The following is a 19795-nucleotide window of genomic DNA, read 5'->3' as shown; positions in this document are numbered from 1 at the left end:
TCAGTCTCCTGTTGGGATATTCCTATGTAAACACACCAACGGGATCGATCTGAACATTTGATGTACAGACTTTAGATAGGTTAGTAGGTGTTCAGATGAATGTCAGCTGTGTTCCCTTCCAAGGTGCTTATTTGTTAGGGAGGAGAAATTAGTTTTGTGTTTTCCATTTTACTTTGCTGTTCCGCCTCTTAAACCTTCAAGTGGTTCCCTTCCTTGCTCTCTGACTTGTGTGATCATTTACTAACCTGTTCCATTGCTGCTGTTTACCACACTGTTGCCAGTCTTTTCCATAGGAGCCTATCAGTAAATCACTTGATGATAGTTGGGTGTTCTGTGCATGACTTGTATACGATTTGGTTAGAACTGTTGTGCTTTTTGATGTTGTCTCTCCTTTGCAGAGTTATGACTTTTATGCCATTAAATTTTGCCACTGGAAGTTTTACATGGCAATTCTGTTTTTAATTTGAATGTGGAATTTTATTTCAAAACAGGAATCTTTGAAACTTAGAGCCTGCTGATTGCTTTGGCAGGAATTGCATGCAAAATCTTAAAAGCTATCTAGTGCAGCCAGTTACATGCTAACAAACAAAGACAGTTAAGTACTAAATAGCTGTTGCATGCTGCCAGCTATAAAATACCATTACTTGTCAGCTGGTACAAGTATGAAACACTGTTCAACATTGAATTAAAATATCAGTCAAATGTGAACATATTAAAAGGCTTGTGCATTCATAGCTAGTACTATAAATCAGGTAGGCAAATGCCAGGATAGACAGAACAGGGTCTGCCTTTTATTTTTTAGCCCCCACACTGTAACCTCGTTGGGGGCTCTTCAGATCACCTGCTTGTTGAGCATTTGTCTGATTTATTTTATTTGAAAATGTATTCTTGGCTCTTTCATAAAATAACAAGGACATGTGTCAGACATTGGCTATTTCACAAGCACTAACTCTAATTTGTTTTTTTGGAGGGGGCAGGGTAAATGACGTTGCATCAAAGCAAATGTTACCGTACACTTTCTAATGCATTTTTCTTGTCACTTCCCTTATCACAAAAGTCCAATCTTTCGGGGAAGTGTGTTGTGTAAGACATGACAATTGACTACAATGGCACAACCTGAATCTGCTGGTATATGATTTGAATATGATTGGGCTTGTGCCTCCTGGCCCCATCTCCAACCTCCATATGTTCAGGTGTATCATTTATACAGAGGCTGCATGTCTACACCTGAATGCACAGAGGGTCATGTGATCCAGGGCTCTGAAAAATGATGGTTTTTTCAGGGGTGGGGGGCTCCATGCAAACACTGCAGGGCTAGCAGGAAGGACCCCAGTAAGCTCCTTCAAGATGCCTAGAACCAGGGGTACCAACTTGAAAAAAATATTGGGGGCACCAGGTAAGCCCCAGCCCACACAATCAATCACATGACATGGTACACACCAACACACACACACACACACACACACACACACACACAATTTGAATGGCAATGCCCATTAACTTGGGGGGGGGGGCTCTTCAAATATTTTACTGGGGAAGCCAAAGGGACCTCAGCCCCTGGGAGTTGGCTCCTATGCCTGGAATGAATAAACAGGCCCATGATATGCATTCGAAGACTGGAGCAGCATAAGAGATGCCTAGGCTGCTTCACAGCTGTATCCCTTGCCTGTCCCAGAGTTATCTGAAATACATTTTAAATTGGATGGGGCATCTAGTGATTTGAAATAGGTTTGTTCAGATGTGTTGTGTTTCACTTGCAAATAACGCCAAAGCACACAGTATTGCGACAGTGGCCTCTGCACAGTTACAGATAGGTAGCCGTGTTGGTCTGCCATAGTCAAAACAAAACATTTTATAAACCATTCCTTATTTGTTATGATGGCTGGATGAGCATGTGAACATTTTCCTGCGAGCAGTGCTGCTCCTGGCTGAGACCTCTTCTTATGGCTAATACACGTTTCCTGTTTTAGTGCTGAATTGTCACTTGTCTTAGAGGTAGCTACTGACTCTACTCCACCAAGTAGTTGAAAATGAAGGCTGCAATTCTGTACACGCTTACCTGGGATCAAGTCCTTTTGCATTTAATGATACTTTCTTCTGAGTACACATACAGGAGGTTGCACTGTGAATAGTGCCTAAAAGTGAAACGTGTTGCGTTCTTAAATGGCTAATAGAGTGATGTACGTTGTCTGGCTGACTGTACTTACTAGTTGTGTTCATGCTGCAATTCTGTCTCTGTGTGTGTTGTGGTTTATTCTTTTTCCTGTGTGTGTGAAAAGTTGAATAAAAAGCACTGGCAATGCTGATCCACTTCAGGCGTTTCAGTTCCTGGTAGCTGAGCCACAAGAGCAGACGTGGGAGACCTTTTGTCTATGGAAGGTGGGGCCTTTCCTGCAGTAGCATCTCCATGATGGAGTCCCCTCCCTGGGGAAATCTGTCAACTTTCCCTCCCTTTGTGCTTTCAGGCACACTTGGAATACTTTTTTATTTTATTTAGAAAGATGAATTATTCAGAAAAGATGATTTGGGTCCCCCCCCCCCAATCTTTGGATGCTGGCTGGCTTTCATTAATCCTAAATGACACCCATTAAGAGTGGCCTAAAAGATAACACTTTCCCAGAAAAGCAATCAGCAGAGATAGATAGGTCGGATTAAAGACTTTTATGTTCCAAGTTTTAACAAAATTAAAAGTTTTTTCTTTGGGTATGTGGTACAGGTGAGTTTAACAAGATTTTCCTCTTGTCTTTTTTTTTTTTAAAGGAGATATAAGATACATTTTTTGGTTGCCCTGGCAGAAGTTCTGATTGTCATAATTGTCATAATAACTTTAGCATATTTACGGGGTGTGTAAGGGGTGGGATAGGCGCCATTTTCCTGGCACCCCTGCAGAAATGGTGCAACTCTCTGCCAACCCTGGGGCTGGTGTGGTTAGCTTCCTCTCCTGGCTGCCCTGGGCTTCTTTGGAAGGAAGGGCAGGATATAAATCGAATAAATAATAATTGTTGATGGGAGGGAAAAGAAGAAAAACCTGTGTCCACACCCCCCTCCTGTTCTGCCCACAGCAAAACAGCAGGGCAGTGGATTTGCCCATGTATGAAGTATTTTGGATTCCTCTTCTAAGTAAGACTTTCAACACACCTATCGGAGAGGGCATTATTTTCCTTGCATTAAGCATGTTTGTGTGTATGGTCAGCACATTGCTAGTGGTTTTCAGCTGAGAGTGTGCGTTTTGCCTAAATCTGTCCCATAAACTGACTTGGGATTTGAACTAGGAGCTCTCAGCTCCTGGTCTCCTAATCATTAATCTGCACTTAGCAGCCATTACATCTCAGTGCAGCAGAGGAGGGAAGAGAAGGGATACAGGGCTACTCCACTGGCACAGCTGAGAGAACAGAAACCTTTGTCAGTTTCTCCTCCTCAATCTTTCCCACTGCAGCTGCCTATTAGAAGAACTTGTAGCAGTGGTTGCTCATTTCTTCCTCCTCCCTCTCAATCCATTTTCCTTTTGTGTTGCCACTTTTAGTGGGTGGGGACTGCCTTGTTGGCTATGGCTATGATCTCGCACTCTTGTTGCTAGTGCTAAATTTAAATTGATCACATCTCAATACAGGATTCAACTATGCATTTCATAATTGTCTTGGACTACCCTACATTCCTGCATTTGACGTTTGTGTGTTTCCTGCTTGATCTTCCAGATCCAGTGCAGTCATTTTTATTGTTTTCTGTTTAAGGGAGCCCATTGCTGCTAATGTAGTCTTAAATGGATTATAATCGAACCATTATTTTCAGCAAGCATAGTCTTTAATACTTCTTTTGGTTTGATCCAACATTTGCTAACATTTGAAAGCTAATAATAATAATAATAATAATAATAATAATAATAATAATAATAATAATAATAATAATTTATTATTTATACCCCGCCCATCTGGCTGAGTTTCCCCAGCCACTCTGGGCGGCTCCCAATCAGTATTAAAAACAATACAGCATTACATATTAAAAACGTCCCTGAACAGGGCTGCCTTAAGATGTCTTCTGAACGTCAGGTAATTCTTTATCTCTTTGACATCTGATGGGAGGGCGTTCCACAGGGCGGGTGCCACTACCGAGAAGGCCCTCTGTCTGGTTCCCTGTAGCCTCACTTCTCGCAATGAGGGAACCGCCAGAAGGCCCTCGGCGCTGGATCTCAGTGTCCGGGCTGAACGATGGGGGTGGAGACGCTCCTTCAGGTATACAGGACCGAGGCCGTTTAGGGCTTTAAAGGTCAGCACCAACACTTTGAATCGTGCTCGGAAACATACTGGGAGCCAATGCAGATCTCTCAGAACCGGTGTTATGTGGTCCCGGCGGCCACTCCCAGTCACCAGTCTAGCTGCCGCATTCTGGATTAATTGCAGTTTCCGGGTCACCTTCAAAGGTAGCCCCACGTAGAGCGCATTGCAGTAGTCCAAGCGTGAGATAACTAGAGCATGCACCACTCTGGTGAGACAGTACGCGGGGAGGTAGGGTCTTAGCCTGCGTACCAGGTGGAGCTGGTAGACAGCTGCCCTGGACACAGAGTTAATCTGCGCCTCCATGGACAGCTGTGAGTCCAAAATGACTCCCAGGCTGCGCACCTGGTCCTTCAGGGGCACAGTTACCCCATTCAGGACCAGGGAATCCTCCACACCTGCCCGCCTCCTGTCCCCCAAAAACAGTACTTCTGTCTTGTCAGGATTCAACCTCAATCTGTTAGCCGCCATCCAACCTCCAACCGCCTCCAGGCACTCACACAGGACCTTCACCGCCTTCACTGGTTCTGATTTAAAGGAGAGGTAGAGCTGGGTGTCATCTGCATACTGATGAACACCCAGTCCAAACCCCCTGATGATCTCTCCCAGCGGCTTCATATAGATATTAAAAAGCATGGGGGAGAGGACAGAACCCTGAGGCACCCCACAAGTGAGAGCCCAGGGGTCTGAACACTCACCCCCCACCACCACCTTCTGGACACGGCCCAGGAGGAAGGAGCGGAACCACTGTATAACAGTGCCCCCAGCTCCCAGCCCCTCTAGACGGTCCAGAAGGATGTTATGGTCGATGGTGTCAAAGGCCGCTGAGACACCGCTTATCTCTGCAGTTGCTAAATAACATTTCCCCCATGAGGATTAATCTAATTAATCCAACTTTCTCTGCTTTCTGGACATAACTATAATCTTCTGGGGGGAGTCTGCTTTATTAGAAGTGTTTTTAGAGTTAAGGGTGGCTCCTAGAAATTAAGAGTATACCTTCTTGCCGTATTAGGCAAGACTAAACCCATCTTTCCAGCGTCATCTTCATGCCCAGAACTGGGTGTGGTGTTTAAATTGTTAGCATGTCATAGATTTATAGAGTAGGATGTGATAGGATATGTTTCTGTTTCCTGTTCTTTCTAAAATTCCTTAGGCTTGTCTGCCTTTCTAATACCGCAGTGCCTTGAATTGTATTTTCATGCACCTAATCACAGTCACTACAAGAACTATTTGTTGAAGAGTAACTGCTGGTTTATAGGCTTGGTTTGCACTTAATACTCCACGCCATGGCTAAGCATGAATGTGGCAGTATGTGTGTATTCACAGTGAAAACCACAGCTGCCTTGCTACTCAGAACTAAGCCATGGTTTGGCTTAGACTGTTGTTCTTGACTTACCATTTATGGTTGGTCTGGAGCTGCCAAACCACAGGGCTGGGTTGGTGATAATGTAGAACAGCCAAACCATGGCTTGGTAGCACTGCTGGAGCAGCACTGAGTGAGGAGAGAAGCACCCACATTTCTTTTCTGTGAATTATCCCAGATCATTATCATGCTTAGCTATGGTTTGTCTTATCTTTAGCTTAGTATGAACTGAACCATGATATGTGTGTGAGAGGAGAAACAAATATGTTAGAAACATAATCCCATTAATTTGCCTTAAGTACTCTCTGTGTGGGGTTGCAAGCTTTAATCAATTCACTGGGGTCATGAGGTGCACAGAATCATAGAGTTGGAAGGGCCTCTGAGGATCATCTAGTGGCGTTCTAGTCCAACCCAAATATGCAGCTGTCCCATATGGGGATCGAACCTGCAACCTTGTTGTTCTCAGCACCATGCTCTAACCAACAGAGCTATCCATGACTGACATGTTTTTAAAAAAATGAAAGCTAAGAGAACAGGAGCACTGTTGGCTTTGGGACAAGTACATGTGTACGCCCTGTACCCAACCTGTTGGTGACCCTGCACAAGTGCAGCACTAATCTCCAGTTTAGTATCTAAATGAGCCATTTGAGTGCTGCTGTGGTGGCTGCATGGGCGCACCATTTTATTCATTGCTGAGATGGATTTGATGAAAAAAGATGTGTCAAAATGCTTTCCCCTATCAGCTTGTATCCCAAGCTTAAGCAGACAGGTTTATCCTGCATTGCAAGCTATTGTGGTTCTCTGGGTACAAAGGGAGTTGATGCATCTCTTGGAAGCCATAGGCAAGAAAACACAACACACACACACACACACACACACACACACACCCTCATTGTAAGTGGACCTGAGCATTTCATCCACTCTTGACCAGAGACTTGGTGACTGTCATCTCTGGGTTTAGGATTCCAGGAAAACATGCAACCAGACTATCACTGTTGCCCACTAGGAAGATGTATAGCTATTTTTTTAAAAAAAAATCATTGAGGCAGCCTGCCAGCTTGGATGTTGCTGCTTAATAAGCTTTGCAGTCCAACATTTTGGCAAGGGATAGAGCTGGCACAAGCCTCAGAGCATCTCTTCTAGCCTGACAGCGTTGCAGTTTGTTTCCCTGCATGGCGGGAGAGCTTTCATGCTCCTGTAGCCAAGTGTTCGTGTGCTGACCTCTCTTCGCTGCCATCCTGATTTCACATTTTTGGCTTTCCCTCCAATTTCAATCTCCATTTTAGTATTTCTCTCTGCGATGTTCGCAAACAGAGAAGAGTGACTGTGGCTCAAATCTGTTCTTTCAGAGCCATTTGGAAATGAAGGGCGATTGGAAGAGACAGTAGACACCATATGGTCCTGCTGCACCATATTAATACTGCAACATTATGCACAGCTCTGTGATTTTGTTGCAACAATATGTCACAGTTGGTCAGTTTTTTCCCACTGAAATTTTTGTGCAGATGAAATGTTCACAACAGCATGAATTCCACCCCACCTTTCCAGCTTTCCCTTTCTGGACTTGGATACCCTGGCCCCAGTAATCCATTCTCTAAACCTACTGTTTAGACTCTTGGGGCTGTCCCTTGAAGACAGTCCAGCCACGGCAGCTGGTTCAGAATGTGGCTGTGAGAGTTCTGAGCAGTGTAGCAATGTGGATTCATATAACACCAGCTCACCGGGAGCATCTTTCTCCATATGTGCCAATTCAGTACCTGAAGTGGGCCGAGGAGGTTCTTCTATCCTGTCAAGGACAGAGTCTCCTCTGTGGGGCTACCCTTTCTGGATTACTTTCTGGATTAACCATGGTTAATGGTTAAGGGGAACTCATGAAAGAAAGGTAGAAAGGCTCTGGGACCATTCAGTTCTATGGGTGAGAGAGACAACAGCCAGGGTAGCCCCACAGAGGAGACTCTGTCCTTGACAGGATAGAAGAACCTCCTCGGCCCACTTCAGGTACTGAATTGGCACATATGGAGAAAGATGCTCCCGGTGAGCTGGTGTTATATGAATCCACATTGCTACACTGCTCAGAACTCTCACAGCCACATTCTGAACCAGCTGCCGTGGCTGGACTGTCTTCAAGGGACAGCCCCAAGAGTCTAAACAGTAGGTTTAGAGCCTTTCTACCTTTCTTTCATGAGTTCCCCTTAACCATTAACCATGGTTAATGATCGCCAGGTTTCAACCTTAACAAGAAATTGCAATGGCTGAAAAAGAAACCAGCTGTCTTATAAACCTGGTGCAAAAGTTTTTCGGAATTCCAGCTGAGTTTTTGAGTTATGTATATACAAATATACATTTATAGTCTCTTTATAGTGAGCAGTGTGGTATCCGCAGCAGAATGTGTATGTGTTGTCAATAATTGCTTTTTCTTATCAATTGCATGCAGAAATATATTTACATAGACAAATTCCATACCCTGGATATATAAGTACTGATGAAAGTCTGTATCCGAAGCTGGGGAAGATTTAGTGCCAAACATCTTAACTAATTATTCTAAGTAATTCTCTAAATTGTTAGATTGTGCTCTCTTTTTAACAGAAGAAAAGCAGCAGCAAGTGCAGACTCTGAAAGGGGTTTTTTGCTTGGTGGTTTTTGGGTATTTTTAATGGGAACTAAAACGGCTCTCTTTAAATCTGCACATCATAACAAAAAATCCCTTCTTGATGCCATTCTTCATTCAGCAGACACTCCCTTTCCAAAAGAATGGTGTTGGGCAGATTCCTCTTTTGCTTTTTGTGCTACAATTAAACCTGGGTGTGTACTGATCAGAGAGAACTCATGTCAAAAGTGCAAATGCGTGGTTTCCTTTTGACTTTTTGCTTTCTGTAGGCTTTGGGGGAACAAGCCTATTTCAACAACTCCTTCAGATACAGTGGTACCTTGGGTTAAGAACTTCATTCGTTCTGGAGGTCTGTTCTTAACCTGAAACTGTTCTTAACCTGAAGCACCAATTTAGCTAATGGGGCCTCCTGCTGCCGCTGCTGCGCCACCGCTGCATGATTTCTGTTCTCCTCCTGAAGCAAAGTTCTTAACCCGAGGTAATATTTCTGGGTTAGCGGAGTCTGTAACCTGAAGCATATGTAACCTGAAGCATATATGTAACCCGAGGTACCACTGTACTGCTTTTGAGGCTGGCCGCTTACACTGTCAATGTTTAGTTCAAATCCTGACCAGTTCAGAGAGGTACCGGTACATCTGAGACAAGGTTTGTTTTTTTTTTTTTTTAAATAATTTTTATTAATTTTACAACATAAACAAAAAACAAACAAACATAACACGACTTCCCCAAACCTCCCCTTCACTGCATCCTTATTTTAAAATTTTTTAGCAATCCTTCATCCCTTTTTATATTTAATTCTCTTTAAAGCTTTTTTTAAATTTCAATTTTTACAGCTGTAATTCTTTATATCCAATCCCTTGACATCTTAACATTCCGAAATTTTACAACAATTTTTAAGATAGATTTTGAATTTTTTCCAGTCTTCTTCCACTGTCTCTCTCCTCTGGTCACGGATTCTGCCGGTCATCTCTGCCAGTCCCATAAATTCAGTCACCTTGGTCTGCCATTCTTCCAGAGTAGGTACTTCTTTAGTCTTCCAATACTTCGCCAAAAGAATTCTTGCTGCTGTTGTTGCGTACATAAAGAATGTTCTATCTTTCTTTGGAACCATTTGGCCTACCATGCCCAAGAGAAAAGCCTCTGGTTTCTTTATAAATGTCCACTTAAGGATTTTCTTAATTTCATTATAGATCATTTCCCAGTAGGCCTTAATCTTCGGGCAGGTCCACCAAAGATGATAAAAAGTTCCTTCGCATTCATTACACTTCCAGCAATTGTTATTGGGCAGATGATATATCTTTGCAAGCTTGACTGGGGTCATGTACCACCTATAGATCATTTTCATTATATTCTCTTTCAAGGCACTACATGCCGTAAATTTAATACCTGTGGTCCATAACTGCTCCCAGTCAGCAAACATAATATCATGACCAACATCTTGTGCCCACTTAATCATAGCTGATTTAACCGTTTCATCCTGTGTGTTCCATTTTAGCAGCAAATTATACATTCTAGACAAATTCTTAGTATTGGGTTCTAGCAATTCTGTTTCTAACTTTGACCTCTCCTTCTGAAATCCTAGTTTCCTGTCCTGCTTAAAGGTTTCATTAATCTGGTAATAATGTAACCAGTCTCGGACTTTAGGTTTCAATTTCTCAAAACTCTGTAGTTTCAGGTTTTCACCATCATATTCTATAATTTCACAATATTTTGGCCAATCTGAGTCCATGTTCAGTCTTTTTACCGCCTTGGCTTCCATTGGTGACAACCACCTGGGGGTTTTACTCTCTAACAAATCTTTATATCGATTCCATACATTATACAGTGCTTTCCTGACAATATGGTTTTTAAAGTTTCTATGTACCTTTACCTTGTCATACCATAAATATGCATGCCAACCAAAGTTATTATCATAACCTTCCAGATCCAGAATATCTGTATTCTCAAGAAGTAGCCATGGTTTCAGCCAGCAAAAAGCTGCTGCTTCATAGTAAAGTTTTAAGTCTGGCAGGGCAAAGCCCCCTCTATCCTTTGCATCGGTCAGAATCTTAAATTTTATTCTGGGTTTTTTGCCCTGCCAGACAAATTTAGATATATCTTTCTGCCACTTCTTGAAACAATCCATCTTGTCTAAAATTTGCAATGTCTGGAACAGAAATAACAATCTCGGCAATACATTCATCTTGATGACAGCAATTCGGCCTAACAAGGAAAGTCTCAGCCTAGACCATATATCGAAATCTTTCTTCACTTCCAACCAACATTTCTCATAATTATCTTTAAATAAGTTCACATTCTTAGATGTTAAGTTCACCCCCAGATATTTTACTCTTTTTGCAATTTCCAAACCGGTTTCTCTTTGGAAACTATCTTTTTCCCCCATCGTTAGATTTTTTTCCAACACCTTTGTCTTATGTTTGTTTAATTTAAAACCTGCTACTTGACCAAATATTTCAATTAGTTCCAAAACTCTTTTTGTACTGGTTTCTGGCTGTTGTAATGTCAAAACTAGATCATCTGCAAATGCTCTTAACTTATATTGTTTAGTTCCGACCTGTATTCCTTTAACCAGCTGGTCCCTTCTAATCATGTTCAGGAAAACCTCCAGTACCGATATAAACAATAGGGGGGATATTGGGCATCCCTGTCGTGTCCCTTTCTCTATTGGAATCTCGTCCATAACCATACCATTTACAATTAGTTTAGCCTTTTGCTCAGAATATATTGCACCTATACCATTTTCAAAATTTTTGCCTACCCCCATCCCTTGGAGATTCCTCTTCATAAAACTCCAACAAATGTTGTCAAAGGCTTTCTCTGCGTCCACAAAAATCAACACAGCCTTTCTATTTATGTCAGCTTCCAGGAGTTCTAAAATGTCTATAATGTTCCTCACATTGTCTGACAATTGTCTACCTGGTAGAAAGCCTGTTTGGTCCCTGTGAATCTCCTCTAACAAAACTTTTTTAAATCTTTTTGCTAAAATGTCTGCAAAAATTTTATAATCCACATTCAGAAGTGATATAGGGCGGTAGTTCTTAACTTGATGTTTCTCAGTTTCTGTCTTCGGTATAAGTGAGATGAATGCTTCCTTCCACGATTCGGGAGCCTTTTTCCCCTCCAAGATTTGGTTACAAACTTCTTTCAATGGTTGTACTAGCCATTCCTTCAGTGCTTTATAGTATTTCGCAGTTAGTCCATCTGGTCCTGGTGATTTCCCTAGTTGCATATCCTGAATGGCACTCTCTATTTCTTGGTCTGTAATTTTCTCATTCAAACTCCTTCTGTTTTTTTCCGAAATTTTTGGTAGGCCGTATTTTTCAATAAATTCTTCTATCTCTTGTTCATTTTTTGGCCCTTGTTTGTACAATTTCTTGAAAAAACTTTGAAAACAGTTACTTATCTCATTTGGTTTATTAATAAACTTCCCATCTACTTCGAGTGATGTCACCGTATTTAGCTTTTGTCTCTTTTTCAATTGCCATGACAGTAGCTTCCCACATTTATCTGCTGACTCAAAGGTCTTTTGCTTCATTTGTTTTATTTTCCATTCTATTTCCTGATTCATCAGTTCCATATATTGTGTTTGATAAAACTTTATTTCTCTTAAAATCTCCTGTGAGTTAGGCTTAGATCTCAGTTTCTTCTCCCCTTCTTTTATTAGGTTCCAAATTTTCTCTTTCCTCTCATTCTGTTTTTTCCTCTTTATTGAATTCTGTTGTATTAGGAAGCCACGCATCATGGCTTTGCTTGCGTCCCAAATTACTCTTTTTTCGACATCTGATCTCAGGTTTATCTCGAAGTAGTCTTTAAGTGTCTCTTGGGCCTTTTTACAAATTTCTTCATCTGCAAAAAGAATGTCATTCATTCTCCATCTAAAGGTTCCAGCTGTTGTCAGTTTCATTTCCATCTTCACGGCATTATGGTTGGAACAGGTTTTTGGGCAAATTTCTGTTTTTTTAACCCTTGATGCCAAATTACTAGAAATCCAAATTTGGTCGATTCTAGTCCATGTCATTTTTGCTTCAGAGAAAAAAGTCCCCTCCCTTTCCAGAGGGTTCCTAGTTCTCCAAATGTCAATCAGGTCCATAGTGTCAGTCAGTTCAAAAAAAGTCTTTGGTAGTCTTCCATCATTAGATATTACTTGTCTTTGGGCCTTGTCCATGTTTGTGGAGACAACTCCATTCATATCGCCCATCATTATAATTTTGAAGTCCAAAAAGTCCATTAAAGTCTCATGCAACTTCTTGAGACAAGGTTTGTTTGCTGCAGAAGGCAGTGGGTCCTAGCAGGCAAGGTGCTAAACTGGGCTATTCAAGTTCACATAGCCAGCCTGCAAACTCCCATTCACTTGAACCGGCATCCTCTTGCACCTGTTGTGGTGTGAGAGGGGGCTTTCCCCACAAAACCAGTTGCTGAGTCCTGTGTGAGGAATATGCACCTAAAAATAAATAAAAATTAGCTCCTTTTTGTGCATCACTGATATTTAAATGTGAATCACCAGGCGTGAATTTGTTCATTATTACAAACACTACGGGTTATGAATTCCGCTAACGTTAACAACAGTTTTGGGTTAAGAACGGACCTCTAGAATGAATTAAGTTCGTAACCCGAGGTACCACTGTATACTCTTTAGGTTATGTTAAGTACTATAGAAATAAATGACAATATTAATGATGATGTCCAGGACACATCCATTCTGCTTTTCTTCTGAGGGGAAGGGAAAATCCCTTGTCACAGCTGCTATAAGGAACTGAGGGTCCACAGGGTAAGCCTTAGGATACACTGGAAAGGGCCCAGGGTGGGACCACTCCCTGGGGAAAAAAGAGATATATTTGTGGTGGGATTTTTTTTTATTATGCCAGGACATGCATGGAAAGGAAGTTGAAACAGATCTGGCAAATGCTAAATTGTCAATTTATTCAGCAAGTGAAGTACAGGCAACCCTCAGCTTGATGCTGGGGTCTCATAGAGTCAAAGCACATTGGATTCAATAAGTGAGTGGGATTGCCAAAGTCTTTTTTCCTGGACCCCTTTTTATTTTTTAAAATGGCCAAGTGTGTAAAGCTGAAAGGGCACAAGTTAAATGTGGGCAAGTTGCGAGTTACTTGTAATGTAAACTGGACCACTTCAGCTTTGTTTGTGAAAGTGGTTGTGTAATTACGGTTCTACACAGGGTTGGCAAGGCAATATAAGTTCCCACCTGAGCAATTTACAGTGTCTCAGCATATTCTAGGAATGTCCTTATTTAATAGGAGGCCTCCATTTTGAGAAGCTTGGAATCTTCTGAGGCCTTCAGGTGAAAGGGTCTTGGAGTTGAGCACCTTTTCCCCAGCCCTGCTCCTGAAAACTGGTTGAGGTATTGGGCATGTTAATGTTATTTGAGTTGTTGCAGCTGCTCCATATATACACTCTATTATTATTCTAGGGTATTGTGCTGCTGAGTAGAAGTATGTGTATCACTGCTACACCTCTGCAGTTGAAAGCTCTTCACTATGGCCTACTGAATAATACTCTCAGTTGCCCAGGCTTTTAAGGAGAACGAATAATTGTTATTTTCTTGAAAGAATACTTCCAGAATTGAACTGCTTGCATTTATCATTTTATTAGCCTTTCCTTTTTAAAATAAAGCATGCCTAGGCTCCCCCACCTCTCATTTCTCCTCTTCTGCTTTCCTGGTTAGTGCATGCAGTGATTTGTTCCCCCCTCAGCAGACCCAGATGGCTGGCCAGCCAGGTGTGACCATTGCATTTTGAGAGACCATAAAATGCTGATTGCTTCACTTGAGTGTCTGTGGCATGTTGCTTGCAATCTAACCCCAAAGCAGCTGGTAACACAACTTGATGTGCCACTGGAATCTCAGTCAGATCAGGCGGTGGAGCCATAATTGTAAGTGACAGAAGCAAACCTTTAGTGTCAGATGCTCTCCCACATGGATATCTAAATGATCCTCTTCGCTCTCATTTTAAGGAAATCTGTGTGCCGTTATTGATAGGGGAGAGTTGTGGAATGTATACTGCCTAGAACTTACTCTCATAATAATGTAATAACATGTGGGATGCTTCCTTGGAATCAGGCATTGGCTACACCTGTACCTTTGGCAAGTGAATTTGCTTTCTGGTTAGGTATTACCCAAACAAGCTGCCTCGAAATTGTGTTTGGAGCATAAGATGCTGCCTTAGACCATTGGTCCATCTAGTTCAGTATTGCCTACAGTCCCTGCTCTGCACAGGCTGGTAGAGGCTCTCCAGAATTTCAGTATTTTTGCATTTACTACATTTATAACCTATGTTTCCTCCAAGGAGCTCAAAGGGGCATACATAGTCCCTCCACCCCCACCCTACCCCATTTTATCCTCACAATAATCCTGTAAGGTAGTTCATGTTGAGAAATGATGACTTGCCTGGTTGCCTTGTGGTGTTGATGGGTAAGGAGGGATTTGAACCCACATCTCCCCAGTCCCGGTCCACTGCTCGAAACCATTGTGCCACATTGTGCCATTGTGCCACATGGGCTCTTGAGGTTGAACCTGAGCTTGAGGTTTTTAGCATGCAAATCATGCTCTTCCCACAACCTGAAATCTGGCCTCTGCTGGAGCACTGTATATTTATTTTAATTTGCATAACAGCTTCTATGGGGAGAAATTGTTCATAGTTGACTGTGTGAAGAGTGAAATGTGTGTTTTGTCCCTAGCTGAAACCAGAGAAAGACATTGGGTGGGAGCTAAATTGGCAGGTTGTCAAGAAGCTGCAGCTAAACCAGCACTGTGGCTGAGGCTGACTGTGTAACTTTGTGAGATTTCAGTTATGAGAGTTGGCAGTAGGATCCAAATTGGTCAGGATATTACAAGTCCTTCAGTGGACGTTCTAGTCAGAAAAATCGCAGGCTCCTGCTGTTTGAAAGCTCAGTTGGGCAACTTTTGGGAGACTGAAGAGATTTGCCAGTGAACTAAAGAGATTCTGAAAAGCGTTTAGCAAGCCTGTGAGAGTCTGAAGCTCCAGAGAGGCTGCGAAGCTCCTCTCCAGAGAGGAGAGGAGCTGAGGGATCTTTGTGGCAGCAGGCAGCTGCTGAAAAGGAAGGTGCAACCAAGCAAAGCTGTGATGAGGGGGTTCTTGATACAACAGAACGCTGTAAAGAAAAGAACACAAAATGGAAGGAAAGACAAGATCCTACAGAAAATCAAAGAACTGGAGAAGAAGTTAAGATCTAACCCGAAGTCACAGCCGATTCTGAGAGAAATTAAACTTCACCAAGCACAATATTCCAAATTGATAAACCAGGAGATAGAGTGGAAGATCAAACTAATGAAACAAAAAACTTTTGAATCGGCAAATAAATGTGGGAAACTGCTAGCTTGGCAGTTGAAGAAGAGACAAAAACTAAACACAGTCACAAATCTAGAAATTGAAGGAAGAAATATTCAGAACCCCGCGGAGATTAGAAAGTGCTTCCAGAGATATTTCAAAAAATTATATACTCAAGGGCCGCAAGACGAGGTTGAAATTAAACAATTTTTGGAAAGAAATGGATTAACAAAGTTGTCACAAAAAAACAGAACAATCCTGAATAACAAAATAACACGACAAGAGATTGAACAAGCCATTCAGAACATGCAATTGGGCAAATCTCCAGGGCCAGACGGTTTGACCTCCAAGTATTACAAGACATTAAAAGACTACTTGATCCAACCAATGATGGAGGTCTGCAACGAAATTATGGAGGGGAAGAGGGCGCCGGAATCGTGGAAGGAAGCTTTTATCACATTGATACCAAAACTGGAAACTGAAAAGACACAACTTAAGAACTACCGTCCCATCTCCCTTTTAAATGTGGATTACAAAATATTTGCAGATGTTTTGGCAAGCAGATTTAAAAGAGTTTTAAATGAGGTAATCCATAAAGACCAAGCAGGCTTTCTTCCAGGTAGACACATGTTTGCTAATACAAGGAACATTATTGACATTTTGGAACTTTTGCAAACAGACATAAACACAAAAACAGTGCTAATTTTCATAGATGCGGAGAAGGCCTTTGATAATATTTCTTGGAAATTTATGAAGGGAAATTTAAAAGAAATGGGAGTGGGACGGGGGTTTGAGAATGGGATTGGCGCAATATATTCAGAACAAAAGGCCAAATTGATAGTTAACAATGTGGTTACAGAAGAGTTCAAAATTGAAAAAGGAACACGACAAGGCTGCCCGATTTCCCCTCTGTTATTTATTTCGGTTCTGGAGGTGCTCTTGAACATGATCAGAGGGGACCGGTTGGTGGAAGGGATTCAGGTCGGAGCGAAACAATACAAACTTAAAGCTTTTGCAGATGACCTAGTTTTGACCCTGCAGGAGCCAGAATCTAGTACGAAAATAGTATTACAACTGATTCAGGACTTTGGTCGGGTGGCGGGATTTAAATTAAATAAACAGAAAACTAAGGTGTTGGGAAAAAATTTGACAGATACAGAGTCAGAACGGTTTCAGAGAGAAACAGAACTAACTGTGGTTAAAAAAGTAAAGTACCTAGGGGTAAATATAACAGCAAAAAATCTGAGTCTATTTAAGGATAACTATGAAAAATGTTGGTCTGAAATTAAGAGAGACTTGGACAGTTGGACAAAACTGAAGCTTTCTTTGTTAGGCCGAATTGCTGCTATTAAGATGAATGTATTGCCAAAAATGTTGTTTTTGTTTAAAACACTACAGATTGTGGACAAGACGGAGTGCTTCCGGAAGTGGCAGAAAGATATTTCTAAATTTGTCTGGCAGGGCAAAAAGCCCAGAATTAAGTTTAAGATATTAACTGATGCGAAAGAAAGAGGGGGCTTTGCCCTGCCAGACTTAAAGCTGTACTATGAAGCTGCAGCTTTCTGCTGGCTAAAAGACTGGCTACTTCTCGAGGACACTGACGTATTGGATTTGGAAGGTTTCAGCAATGCTTTTGGTTGGCATGCATACTTATGGTACGACAAAGTTAAGATCAATAAGGCCTTTAAGAACCATATTGTTAGGAAAGCAGTATTTAATGTCTGGACAAAATACAAAGACTTATTGGAAAACAAGACTCCGAGGTGGCTTTCGCCTCTGGAAGCTAAGGCCCGAAAAAGACCCAATATGGAGGCCAAATGGCCAAAATATTGGGAAATATTAGAAAAAGATGGAGACAATTGGAAATTGCAGAGTTTGGAGAAAATGAAGGATAAAGTGCGAGACTGGTTACATTATGCTCAGATTAAAGAAGTTTTTAAAAATGACAAAAAGTTAGGGTTCCAGGTGGAGAAATCGAAATTAGAAACAGAATTGTTAGAACCAAAGACTAAGGTACTATCTAGAATGTATAACTTGCTGTTAAAATGGAATACACAGGACGAAATGGTTAAATCGGCTATGATAAAGTGGGCACAGGACATTGGGCATAACATCATGTTTGAGGACTGGGAAAGGTTATGGACCACTGGGTTGAACTTCACCGCTTGTAATGCTCTGAAGGAAAATGTAATGAAAATGATATATAGATGGTACATGACCCCAGTTAAACTTGCCAAAATATACCATTCGTCTGATAATAAATGTTGGAAATGTAAAGAAAATGAAGGAACATTCTTTCACCTCTGGTGGACATGCCCTAAGGTGAAGGCCTTCTGGGAAATGATATATAATGAACTGAAAAAGGTATTTAAGTATACCTTCACTAAGAAACCAGAGGCCTTCCTTCTGGGTATTGTCGGCCAGAAGGTGTTAAAGAAGGATCGAACATTTTTTATGTATGCAACAACGGCAGCAAGGATACTCATTGCTAAAAACTGGAAAACTCAAGATCTACCCACACTGGAAGAGTGGCAGGTGCAGCTGATGGACTATATGCAACTGGCCGAGATGACTGGCAGAATCCGAGACCTGGGAGAAGAGAGGATTGAAGAAGATTGGAAGAAATTTAAGATGTACTTACAAAAACATTGTAACTTGGTTGAAAGTTAAGAAGGATGCTAGATTATAAAAAAATGGCCACCACTAAATTAGATTTGAATTCGATGATAAGTGAGATTAAAGAAAACATAAATTTTTTTTGGAGAATTGCTAGATTATATTTAAATGAGTGGATACAAGACCGTAAACAAGTTGATAATTTGCTTGGGAAAACGTTTTACGATGAAAATGGGAGTGGGAGACATGAGGGAGTCCAAAGAATTGATGAAACCACGTTGCGTTGGAAGTAAGATTGTTTATTATTTGTGTATTTGTATTCAAAAACTTTAATAAATATAAAAAAAAAATGAAAAGGAAGGTGCAACCCCTCCAAGCTTGAAATCACTGAAGTAAGAAGCTAAGATGGCTTGCAAAAGAAGAGGACCACACTAGCACTAGTTCTTGGGGAAAACTAAATTCATAATACGCTCACAACAACCCTATGAGGTTGGTTAGGCTTGAAAGACTGTGACTGGCCCACTGAGCTTCATGGCAGAGGGAGGATTCAAGCCCTGTCTTCCCAGTTCCTAGTCTTACATTCTAACCATGATACCACATTCCTTCTCCATTGAGCAAATCCATTGAGCAGGCTCTCTTACAAACAACAACAACCTGCTTAGTCCAATTAGTTGCTTTGGTTTTTAGGATATTGGGAAGTTGCTTCGCCACAAGGCTTAAGAGGTAGCTGTGGCTGCTTCTTCTTTGCATCAGTTGCTGTCCTTGTCTCTTGTCTGCCCTTAAAAGCAAGCCCTGCAATTCTTGTCACACTTCCCTATGATTCACGGAACTGTGTAAATTTTTAATAACCCCTTTGTCTTTTGTAAGTGTTTGTTTTAGGCAGCTCATACCTTTAGTAGGTGTGGGCATTCTTTTGACAGTACTATGCAGGAAATAATAGCTATTAGAGAATTTCTGTTCTGCCATTGCTCCTTCAAACAGGAGTGGGTAAGATTTTTTTTTTTTACCTGCTGTGGCTGCTTTTGAATCTTCCTGTCTTTAGTAACACACACACACACACACACACACACACACACACAAACAAACAAACACACACACAGAGCCAGGTCTCCTCCTCACATTGTTTCAGATGTGATATCTGCTACTCCTCATTTATGGCATGCTAATCTGCTTGGTTTTTTAAGGTTTGTGGGCTTTTTACACTTTTAAAATCTGTTCTGAGAATGGAGGTGGCGGCTTCATGAACAGGGGCGGAAGAAGGGGGTGCGGTGGGTGTGGGCCGCCCTGGGTGTCATCCCTTGGGGGGGGGTGACATCGCAGTGCCGCCCCCCTGGGGTGCTTGCTGTGTGGGCGGTGCCCCTGCGGGCAGCTAGCCCCGCCCCATGGACATCTAGCCCCACCCCTGTGGGCACAGCATGTGCACCGCTCCGGGGGCCAGAGCAGCTAGCTCCACCTCTGTTCATGAGTGACATAGGGGCCAGTCAATCAGGGTTGTGTATAATGCTGCTCTGAGGAAGGGAGAGGCGTAGCCAATCAGGACTGTGTACAGCTCTACTCTGAGGAGAGGGTTAAATGTGGTTTCATGGTTGACACAAAGTGTAGCCAAAAGTATGTCCAGAACACAAGCTCACTT

The 19795-nt window shown here is 41.8% G+C and overlaps 1 protein-coding gene across 1 annotated transcript in view; it reads left to right on the top strand.

Annotated features, from left to right (window-relative positions):
* RASSF5 (Ras association domain family member 5) overlaps window positions 1-19795 on the top strand; it is a 115751-nt gene that overhangs the window by 1667 nt on the left and 94289 nt on the right. The window lies entirely within an intron of this gene.

The sequence above is a fragment of the Podarcis erhardii genome (genome assembly GCF_964252035.2).
Source record: "Podarcis erhardii genome assembly, chromosome: 6".
In the NCBI taxonomy this organism is placed as follows: Eukaryota; Metazoa; Chordata; class Lepidosauria; order Squamata; family Lacertidae; genus Podarcis; species Podarcis erhardii.
The sequence above is the reverse complement of the archived record's forward strand: the minus strand, read 5'-3'. Positions and strand labels throughout refer to the sequence as shown.